Below are 11,477 nucleotides of genomic sequence, written 5' to 3'. Positions count from 1 at the left end.
TAAAGCACAAGATCCTTCTAAATATAAAATTTCATTAAGATCTGGTCACCCTTTTGTAAGTTACAAATACCTCAATTTTCACAGCAAAGAAAGGAGATCCAGGCCGGTTATGTCAGTCATGTATCTTAGACAGGTTTTTATTCTTCCCATCCAGTTTCATCCTTATTTCTCTGCTTTAAGTATTTTCTAAGATTTCCAGTCCCCCCCTATGATGCTGGATCTGGTTGAGATGTAAAATAAGAGATCTTAGTTACAAGGTCCTTCTAAATATGAAGTTTCATGAAGATCCGATCACTCCTTCATAGGTTAAAAATATGTCATTTTTTCTAATTTTTCAGAATTACCCCCCCCCCTAATAGAGCGGATCCGTTCCCATTATGTAAGTCATGTATCTAAGACTTCTGCTTATTTTTCTCACCAAGTTTCATCCCAATCCCTCCAATCTAAGTGTTTTCCATGATTTTAGGTTCCCCCACCCCAAACTCCCCCCAATGTCACCATATCCAGTCAGGACTTAAAATGAGAGCTCTGAGACACAATATCATTCTAAATATCAAATTTCATTGAGATTTGATCACCCGTTTGTAAGTTAAAAATACCTCATTTTTTCTAAAATTTAAGTAATAACCCCCCCCCCTCAACTACCCAAAAGAGAACGGATCCGTTCCGGTTATGTCAATCATGTATCTAGGACTTGTGCTTATTTTTCCCACCAAGTTTCATCCCGATCCCTCCACTCCAAGTGTTTTCCAAGATTTTAGGTTTCTCCCTCCCAACTCCCCCCCCCCCCAATGTCACCAGATCTGGTCGGGACTTAAAATAACAGCTCTGAGACAAAATATCCTTCCAAAAATCAAATTTCATTAAGATCTGATCAACTGTTTGTAAGTTAAAAATACTTCAATTTTTTCCGAATTAAGAGGCGCCCCAGTCCCCCCAGATTTTCAAATCGGGAAAATGACTATTTCCAATTCAATCTGGTCCGGTTGCTGATATGCCTGCCAAATTTCATTGTCCTAGCTTACATGGGAGTGCCTAAAGTAACAAAACCAGGACAGACTGACAGACAGACCGACAGAATTTGCAATTGCTATATGTCACATGGTTAATACCAAAAGCCATAAAAAAGGCATCAAGTGGTATGTTCATTTTATTAGTAAGTCATTTACAGGAACTGTCATAATTTTTTGAAAATTTGTCATTTTTAAGAGCTCAAAAAGTGCTTAAGTTTGAATTTACAGTAGAAGCAATTATTACATTCGTAAAGAGCATAAAAAAGCATAGAGTGGTATGTTCACTTTATTGGTAAGTCAGTTATATGAACTGCCATAATTTTACCACAAGCCTACTTTACATATTTTAAGTTTTGTTGGAGGGGGATTTTAGAAAGCAAAAAAATGGATGCAATTCTCTAATAATGACAAAGAAACAACATGCGATCATGACAATCTCGTTATATGCAGTAACACACCCTTTACAGCACTTGGAATGAAAGTTGACATTTACCAATAGGCGTCAGTCCCTGGAGTGACCCATTAATTGATGGAATATGGCTAATCATGACAATCAAGAAAAAAGACACATGACATAAATACAAATAGGCAGCAAATAGGAGTGAGTTACCTTCAAATGCTTGTGGAAGTTGGTCGTTGCATGTATGTGTCCCTTTACGGTTTTGTTGGGGCAAAACTTGCAGGATGCATTCACTGACCCGTCTTGGTCAATTCCCTTCACAGTAAAGTACCTCCCTTGGAGTATAAATGGAAGCTGTTGCCATGCTGACTTTTCAGTCTGGGCTGCCAAATTTTTTTTAAGGAGTGTTTCATATTTTTTCGAAAATGTGCTTTTTGTGTCATCTCAGATTCCATAATGTGTCACAAAATGTGTCATATTTTTTTGCTACAAGTGGTATCATATTTAATTGTCAAATCTTTATTTAGAGTTTTGAATATGTAATCTTGTACAAATCAGTTCAAAAAGGAGTAAACTTAACCTTATCCTATTATCTTGGGATCATGACCTTTTTGTGACGTCATGAAAGAAATAGAAACACTCGATTAAATTAATGTTACACACTATGAATTTGTGTCTGGGCGGCCAACGAGGCAAGTTTACATTTATAAGAGTTTTAGGGACAATCAATTCCGACAGCAAATTGATAATAGGCTTTTCGTATGACGTCGTAATCGTAATCGGCTCTATACGTAATCGGCTTTATTGGCTAAGCTTTTTATTAACTCAATTTGTAAGCCATTCAACCAGCTTCAATCTAGTATTTTTGTCATTTTTTTGGTGCCTTTTTAGGCCAGATGGATTATTCTGAAAGATTGCTCACTTCATACAAAGTGAGTTATTATTAGTGTATAATTGAATATATTGGTGTTATCGCTGATTAAAAACTGTGATTAAGACTGATTAACAGTTTGTGAATCTGCAGTATCTCATCGGAATAAATGACGGGAAAAAATCCCCTAAGGCTACCACCCGAGAAGGATACTCCCACTGAAACCCTTAGCCAGTCGCCATTCCAACCTACCTATAAAACTCTTCCTAGAACCCCCCCCCCCCCAACTACGCGATCCGAAACTGTTAGCCGCTTGTCAGGAATTCAGGCCTTAGCCGAAACTAACTCTAATGAAAGAGGTGAGACTCCTGGCAAAAAGAGGAAAAAGGATGAAACTTGTTCACCAACGATAGTGGAGCCCCTCTCTTCAAGTGTCCTAGAAACTAGTGCTAAGGATCACCCCAATTATTATACTGTCTCAATCAAGAAAACCAATGGCCAACCCTTTTCAAAAGATCGAATAATGCAAATTAGGAAAGCTGAATTATGTAATTCACAAACTTTGACCAGTGTTTACATACAGAAAAGGTTATTGAGAAAAGTATGGAGGTTTTCTGGGTGATTTTTTTGGTTGAGGGAGGGGTTGTGGGAATGGGCTATGTGGGAGGATCATTCCTTGGAGGAATATGTCATGAGGGAAGAGAAATTCAATGAAGGGGAGGCAGGATATTCTAGCATTATTATAAGAAAACAATGTAAAAATAAATATAAAAATGTTTTTTTCAACTCAAAGTAAGGAGCAGCATTAAAACTTAAAACGAACAGAGATTATGATGCATATGAGGGGTTTTTCACCTCTTAAATATCTCGCTCTTTACGCTAAAGTGTTTTTATCAATTTCAACTATTTACACTACGGCCTATCTGATTCGGGGGTCATTCTTAAGGAATTAGGACAAAATCTAAGCTTTAGTGTAAAGAACGAGGGGACAAATCCCCTCATATACATAATAAAAATAAATGAATATAGAAGTTTGTTACGTAAGTTAATTCTTCTGTTACATATTTTTTTGACTAATAAAAACGTTAGTTAAAAATTAAAAGTTCTAGTTTCTTTTTTAAGTAACCGAAAATTTAAGGGCAACTAGACCTCCTCTTCCACCTTTTTTTCTCAAAGTCGTCTAATCAAAATTAAGAGAAAGCCGTTTAGCCAAAAAAAGAATTAATATGAAATTTTCATTTTAATAGTTTATTTTTGGAGAGCCAAAATCAAATATGGATTAATTCAAAAATGTTTAGAAATTAAATAAAAAAATAGTTTTTTTTGACTTAAAGTAAGAAGCGAACATTAAAACTTCAAACGAACATAAATTACTCCGTGTATGAAAGGGGCTGTTACCTTCTTAACGCCCTGCTCTTTACGATTAGTTTTTCACTGTTTAATAAAGTAGAATTGAAAGAAACAGTCACACTTTAGCATATAGATCAGGGCGTTGAAAAGAGAACATCCCCTTTCGTACACAGATTAATTTTGTTTTAAGTTTTAATGTCACTCCTTACTTTCAGTTAAAAAGATCTAGTTTTGTTTATTTAATCATGTATCAAAACACAAACCTAATATATATACATCTGAATCAACTGCTGATATAGAAATTAAAGATTTGCTATATGAAAGACCTGACGATCCATACAACATTTACTGCATTGTATCTTTAAAAAGAAAAGCAAAAATGGATGTCATTGATCATAAATTACGTGTTAATAAATAAATTATTTCTAATTCAAAATTATGAAAAACATATAAAACAAGTCCAAATACCACTCCAAAGGCCTTTTTTTGCGTCAACCAGTTGGTTTAACCAATGACAGTTTTGGTTTAACCAGCTTGTATGTTTCACGCAAAAATGGAAAACCAATACACATGGTTGAGCTCAAACAAAACTGCTTCGCAAAAACATTCTTTTTACTTGTCGGATTGGGCAAGAGATTTCAAACATAGAACATCCGTAAAGTGCTAAGAGTGTCATTCTATTATAATTAAATGATTTAGCACTGGCTTAATTTCCTCTGGATTTGACATATTTCACATTAATTTGAGGTCAGAGTGAATTGAAAATGATCTAAAAAACCCTCTGGTATATTTGAAGAGATAGGAAGGGTCTGAATTAGTGGAATCTTTGGTTAAATTGTTCAGGTAATATTTTGGAAAATGTTGTATTCATACTGTAAAAGCAAAATCATTTATAAAATTTCCTAAATAATAAGACTTTAACTTTGTTGAGCTACCCTAAACAGAGGATAAAATTCTAGTTTGACTTTATTTTGTTTTGATTTGGAATTCTACTAGCCTACCAGGCTATATATTAAATTTCCTGTCAAATTCAAGTTTAGCTACTTTTTGCTATCTTTGAAAGGGGTTATGTTAGGAGAATGAAACTTTCAGTGATTAATCCATTACTAAAAACATGCTCTGAGAAGCTATTGCTAAGCTTATGTGATAACCCTCTTCTGTTTTTAAGTCTGGGAATTTTGCATACTTGACTGGTCTGTAACTATTAAATTTTTGGTAAAACAACATCTTACCTTAATTTTCAACAAGCAGTTTCTGTTTCGCTGGTTTTGGCTCTGAAAATGCAATTCTTGTTATTTGAGTAGAATTTTAAGCCATATCAGTGTTTCATATTTAAATTTAGAAATGTAGTTCCTGAAAGTCTCCAAATCTTGGAAACTTCATAAATTGAAATTGAGCAAAGTTACAACACTAAAAACACTTTTTTTCTTGTCATTTAAGTAGAAAATTTATTTTCCAAGGGTTTCACTTTTATAACACAAGCATTTTTAAGGGTGTGGACTAAATATTGAGATTTCCAACTGTCATTGTCATTAACCAGCAATTCTACAGGATTTAATCCTTATTTCATTAGACAATGTGATTTAAGGCAAACATTTTTAAGAGAGAGAAAGAGTAGAGTTAGATGCTCCAAAACACTTTCCCATGATATAGTTCAGTCTCTAGACCCATCCCTAAAAGTTTCATTTTCCTAACCTAAACCTTTTTCAATATAATACAAATTTATCTAAACTAGAATTTTACCAAACAGAAGTTTAACCTCATAATTTCTATTAACATATTGTTCAGGCTAGCCTCTGCAATTCCTACAAATTTTGACTCTTCACAATAAAGCACTATTACAGGCTTAGCCTAACAAAAGAACAGTAGGCCTACCTAACTGATTTGAAAAAAAAATCTTATATATATATATAAAGACCAAAATTCCATTTGATTATCAATACCTTACTCAAAACATAAGAACCCTGAATTCAGAGAGCAATATTTATCTAGAATTTTATTTAGCTTAGAAACAGAGAAGTTGTTTTGAAGTCAAGTTATAATGTCATTCTCTGGTCCTAACACTTCATACCCAACATGTTTGCAATTTAACAATCTAATAGCTCTTTTATAACCTAAAGAACAGCTATTTGTTAGAATTAACTCAAATTTAATAAAATCATAAAAAATTAAGTGCAGTTCTATAATCAAAAGAAAACAGCAAACTGCTTAATCTTAATAAAAAAATCCAAAGGGCTTTGTGTTTCTTCAATACAAAATATATATTAATTTTTGTTTTCAGTAGAATACTAGCTAAGTATAAACCAGCAAATTTGTAAGAATTTTCTGAGGGGGGGGGGAGAGCTGCCTAAAATTAACAAAATATTTCTGATAAGTGCAAAAATATAACAAATTAAGCTAAACTAGGAAAATACTTTTTTTCTCACTGAACAGTTACCATAACACATAATGTATTGTAAGATTTTTGCAGTACTTGTGCATTATAGCCACCACATTCAAGTTCTATTGAGAAGTTAAGTTTTGCTAATGTTAATGACATAAAATAAAATATGATGAATATATAAAACTTTATCAACAAAATTATGAAAACTACAACAAAGAATCCTGGAATTAAATCAGCATCATATCTAAATATACTGTATCTTACATTTTGAGAGATTGTTTTAATGCCCTACTGTACAGGGGTAAATATTTAAATTGTGTGTGATAGGCAATTATCAGAAGAGTAATCTATTAAGTCTCCTGAGCTAACTAAGGAAGTTTTTTTTTTTTTACTTGCTTTAGCCTGTATCCAGTTCCTGATTGCCATATAGATTCCATATTCATAGTTAAATAACATAAGCCTATGTATATAGACTATAGCTTGTTGCTAATTTTTCCAGGCATAGAATGTTTGATTTGGTAAAGCCCTAGAGAAGGACCTGAAGAGAAAGAAACATAATGAAAAAATAATTGATGCTTCATAATTTTTAGAACAATAGTTGGTAACACATTTTATATACAACTTTGCTCTACTTTACCCCTCAGTCCTCCCAATAAAAATCTATTGCTGAAATGTCCTATTTTCCATTTGTTTTGTGGATCTGTCTCTCTAACTTCATCCCATGTAGCTGTAAATTATACAAATGTGAAAAACAATACCTAGAAAAAGAGGTGACAGCAGGTTAAATGCATTGAAAATATGAAATTTGAGCCATATTTCTGCACATTGGGAGGGGGATTGAGATAAAGCATAGCCTAACTTAATGATTTTCTCTTGCTATGTAGGGTAATTGGAAGGTCACTCGTATATCATGCTATCCTTTTTGGTTTTGGTTGGATAGAAAAAATCCAAAAGAAACTCCCCTTTGAAAAGATAGGAGCCACAAAGTGAGATTGTATTTGTCAAAGCTTGGAGGTTTGTCCCTTCTGTCTGTTTAAACAAAACAGATTCTTTATTGAAGCTTTGATCATTTCTATCTTAAGAGTGCACAACAATTATGATATAAAATACTTTTCTTTATTCTATTGTCTTCTTTGTTTTCTAAAAGACTTTTTTTTTAATCTAGATGTTTCATAAATTGCTCATTTTAACCAGAAGTTCATTTGACCTACTTTGAAATCCCTGGTCTTAAAATTACATTTGACGTTGTTAAAGCTAGGAGACATAGACTGTGTTTGTTTAAAGAAAGTGATTAAACATTAGTAATTTGTATTGCACTAAAGCCCTAGGGCCATGACAATTCAAAACAAAAAAGAAACTTCACTTTAGAATATTCAGCATTGTCTAACATAACAGAAACAAAGAAAAAAAATTACAAAATTTTACTTCTGCACTCTACTGTCAACGTGAGAAGTTGTCCAAAATTTTTAAATCTTGCAAAACATTCATCCCTCACCACATTCACCAGCCATCTCTCATCAAACCTACACTTCATTTCTCATCTCACTCAATTCTACAAATGCATCAAATGCCCCACTCTCTCATTAGTGCTTCCATAGATATGGTCAAAGTAAGAACCATCTTGCTTACATTTTATTATATCTAGAAGTTTTCTGTAGCTAAGTCAGTACTTAAATATTTTGTACACCTTTGTAAACAACCTTAAGGTGGTAAAATAGGTTGGATTATCCAAATTTTAGTGACCACAATATATTTCAATCAATAGTGTAATATAAAGGGCAGCCAATAGTAAAGGACCTGAATAAATATTAAGGTAATTAAAAAGGTTTATTACTCAAAAACTTGATAAAACTAAAAGGGACTTCTTAATGATTGGTTACTTTAAAATATCTACATTATACACAACAATAAACCTTTGCTATAAAGGGAAAGTCAGTAAGGCCCAAAAACTATTCAATACTAATTGTGCTTTGAGACAGTTAGCTGATTGTCTAAATGATTTTAGATAGTGCAAGTAAGTAAGTATGGAAACACTGACACATCAAGGTCTAAACTGGCAGTGCTAATTTACACTTTGTCACCCTTTGGCCAAGAATTGCAATTAAGGGCTGGAGGCTAGAAATCCTGTGCTTTTGTACACCCTTCCTGCTTACCTTATGCACATTTCTCCATTTGCCTATTTAGAGCTGGTTTAAATCTGTCTAACATCACTGACCCCCATTTAAAACAAATAAACTGGCAATACCAGGAATCAAACCTGTACCCCATGGACAAAGGATTTCTTACTAAGAGTGCTTTCCACTTAGCCAAGAACATTATTATGACCAGAGTAATACAATTATTTAAAAAAAAAATATTGAAAAAAAACAAGATGGATTTACAGCCATTTTCAATAATCTTCAATACACATTGTATTTTACTCAGACAAGTTATTTTAAGGCAGGTGTCAACAAAGCTCCAGCAGGGATTGCTTTACTTAACATGCAACAACCAGAGTGCCAGCAACTTAGCAAGGAACACAAATGTGACCAGAGAACTATTATCTGAAAAAAAAATATTGAAAAAAAAACTCAATTCATGGTTGTTACCATTTTCTCTACTGTCCACAAACAATATGTTTATTTAGACAAATTAATTTTAAGACAGATATCAACAAAACTCAATCAGGGATTGTATTTACTTAAGATACAACAAGCAATGTGATTGCATAGCTTTGTGATATTCTAGTCTTAAATAATAAAAAAAAGCAAATTTACATTTGCTATTAGTTTTCCAAAAACTCATTTAAGCAAAACCACTTGCAACAGCAATACGCCCATGGTTAGATTAGTGTCTATCCAAAATGCTTTACAACAGAAGGGACACATTTTTTGCAAAGCAAATACTAAGCTTTAATGCTATTCTGTGTTATCTCTAAAAAATTAAACTGTATCAGGTGTATTTTGATATAAGATACTTCTAAGACTTTTAGCCAATTCTGTTAAATAAGGGGGCAGGCATTTCTTCACAATTTATACAATGTGTAAAAGAGCACCAGGGGGTGAAATTAGAAAAAAAAACTTTCAGGGATAGGTCTAAAGGCTAAAGTATATCCTGGGAAGGTCTGCTTACATGGAGTACAAAGAAACTGTTTCACAGCTTTCCTCAATCCACTTTATAAGGTTATAAAGATATGCAAGTACAATAACTAAATTTTAGAAAAAAAAACATTGATATGGCTTAAAATGCTACTCAAATAAAAGGAATTGCATTTTCAGAGCTAAAGCCAAAGTAAAAGAAACTGATAATTGAAAATTAAGGTAAATCTCGTTTTGTCAACATTTCAATAGTATAGGTATAGACTTTTTGAGTAAGCAATTTTCTAAGACTTAGAAATCAGAAAAGGGTTGACATAGAAGCTTGGCAGTACCTTCCCAGAGGTATGTTTTTGACCCTGGATCAATTACTGAGTGTCATTCTTGTAACCTATTCCCTTTCCAAGATAGTGAAAATTAGCTAAACTAGAATTTTACATATTTATTCCTTCGGATTCATTACTGGAAGTTCTATTTTCCTGACCTAGCCCATTTCTAAGATAGCAAACAGTAGCCAAACTAGAGTTTGACCTGAAAATTTATCCATAGCCCTGTAGGGTAAGGCTGAAATGTAAAGAATTCTGACAAAGATGCAACACATCTTGAACCATCTAGTAAGAATAGTAATTGGATAAACAATGCTTTATAACCACTAGGGTCTTACTTCATGAAGGTTTTATCTCTGACCCCAAATTACCAAGCCAAGGTCAAGCCTAGGGCATCAAAAGGATGAAACAAAGATTTCCAAGTATCTACATAAGTTTTCAAAAGCAAATTCAAACTCTTGACTTACTGTCTTAAGGCCTATGTGAATCAAAGTGCAGGATATAACCCAGCACTTATCCAAATAGCCCTAATACAAAAAAAACAAAATTAAACTTTACTTTTACGTGGCTAGAATTCTATTTGTCAGCTTATAATCCTTATTTTGGGTGTGTTCCAGCTGACGGTTTTTCAGTAACTGCAGTTACTGCGCGATAACTGCCCATTTCTAACTGCAGTAGAGCCAGTGGTAACGGCACAGTAAGCTGACTAGCAGTAGCGTCATTTTCGAATTAAATGAACGTGTTTAAATTTAAGGGACAGTTTAATGCTGGTTAGTATAATTTTTTTATTTCTTCTGTTTCAGAGCATTTAGAGAGGTTCTAAGCCAACCATGGGCATTTGGCTGTCACAAATAATTTTGCTCAAATGAGCTGGTGAAAAATAAATAGATCATATACTTTTTCTCTTTTTTTATTAGGCTATTTCAAGACTAGAATATCACAAAACTAAGCATTCAAATAGCTTGATTGTATTTTAAGCATATACAATCCCTGATTGAGTTTTGTCGATACCTGTCTTAAATTGATTTGTCTAAATAAAATGGGCCTATAGCACTTACAGGATAGTAGTGGGACACTATAGCAAGTTTTTTTTTCAATATTCTACTTTTTTTTAAATAATTATTGTTCTCTGGTCCAATTTGTGTTCCTTGCTAAGTGGTAGGCGCTCTGGGCTGGAATGCTTTGTCCAAGGGGTACAGGTTTAATTCCTGGCTTTGTCAGTTTATTTTGTTTTGGATAGGGGTTGGTGTTATGACTAACCTCAGCTAGAATTGGCCTAACTTTAAATGAGTACAGATGGAAATCTAGGGACAGTAAGAAGGAAGGGCATGCAAGAGCATACGCTGGCTGGTCCCTAGCTTCCTATTGCACTACCTGGCTAAAGGACCACCAGGTCCTTTACTGGTGTACTGACTTAGCCATAGAAACTTTCTTTCAAACCCATTAAATATAAGTAAAAATGAAGAATACCAGTATGATGGTCCTTCTATTTCCCTGAAATTTGGATGTATGGACAAGAGTGTGGGTAATGAGAGATAGCTTGTGAATGTAATTGGGGTGAATGTTCTGCAAGATTTAAAAAATTTATGACTGTTGCTCAGGTTGGCAACTGAACACATAAGTATAATTTTGTTATTTGTTTTTCTTTGTGACTATCATGCTTATTTAATGTCCAGTATTTTAAAGTTAATCTTCTTTAATTGCCATGGCCCTAGGGCTTAAATACAATAAAACCTACTTATATCTATTGATTTTCTTTAAATAGATAGTAGCTCTATGTTTCCTAGCTTCAGTAAATTTAAATGTAATTGTGAGACCAGGGATTACAAAGTACGTGAAAACTTGCAAATGAACCTCCGGTATCAATAAAAATTTGTAAGAAATGGATATCAATTTAAAAATTAAAAAAACTGTTAGAAAACAAAGAAGACAAATTAATAAACAAAAGTACCCCTTTACAACCATTTAATGAATTGTCACAAATATAGATCACCCTTAAGATTGAAATGAACAAAGCTTCAATTATGAATCCATTTTCCTTTAAACAGACTGAAGGGGCA

Source organism: Artemia franciscana, chromosome 11 (assembly GCF_032884065.1).
Source record: "Artemia franciscana chromosome 11, ASM3288406v1, whole genome shotgun sequence".
NCBI classification, from domain to species: Eukaryota; Metazoa; Arthropoda; class Branchiopoda; order Anostraca; family Artemiidae; genus Artemia; species Artemia franciscana.
The sequence above is the reverse complement of the archived record's forward strand: the minus strand, read 5'-3'. Positions refer to the sequence as shown.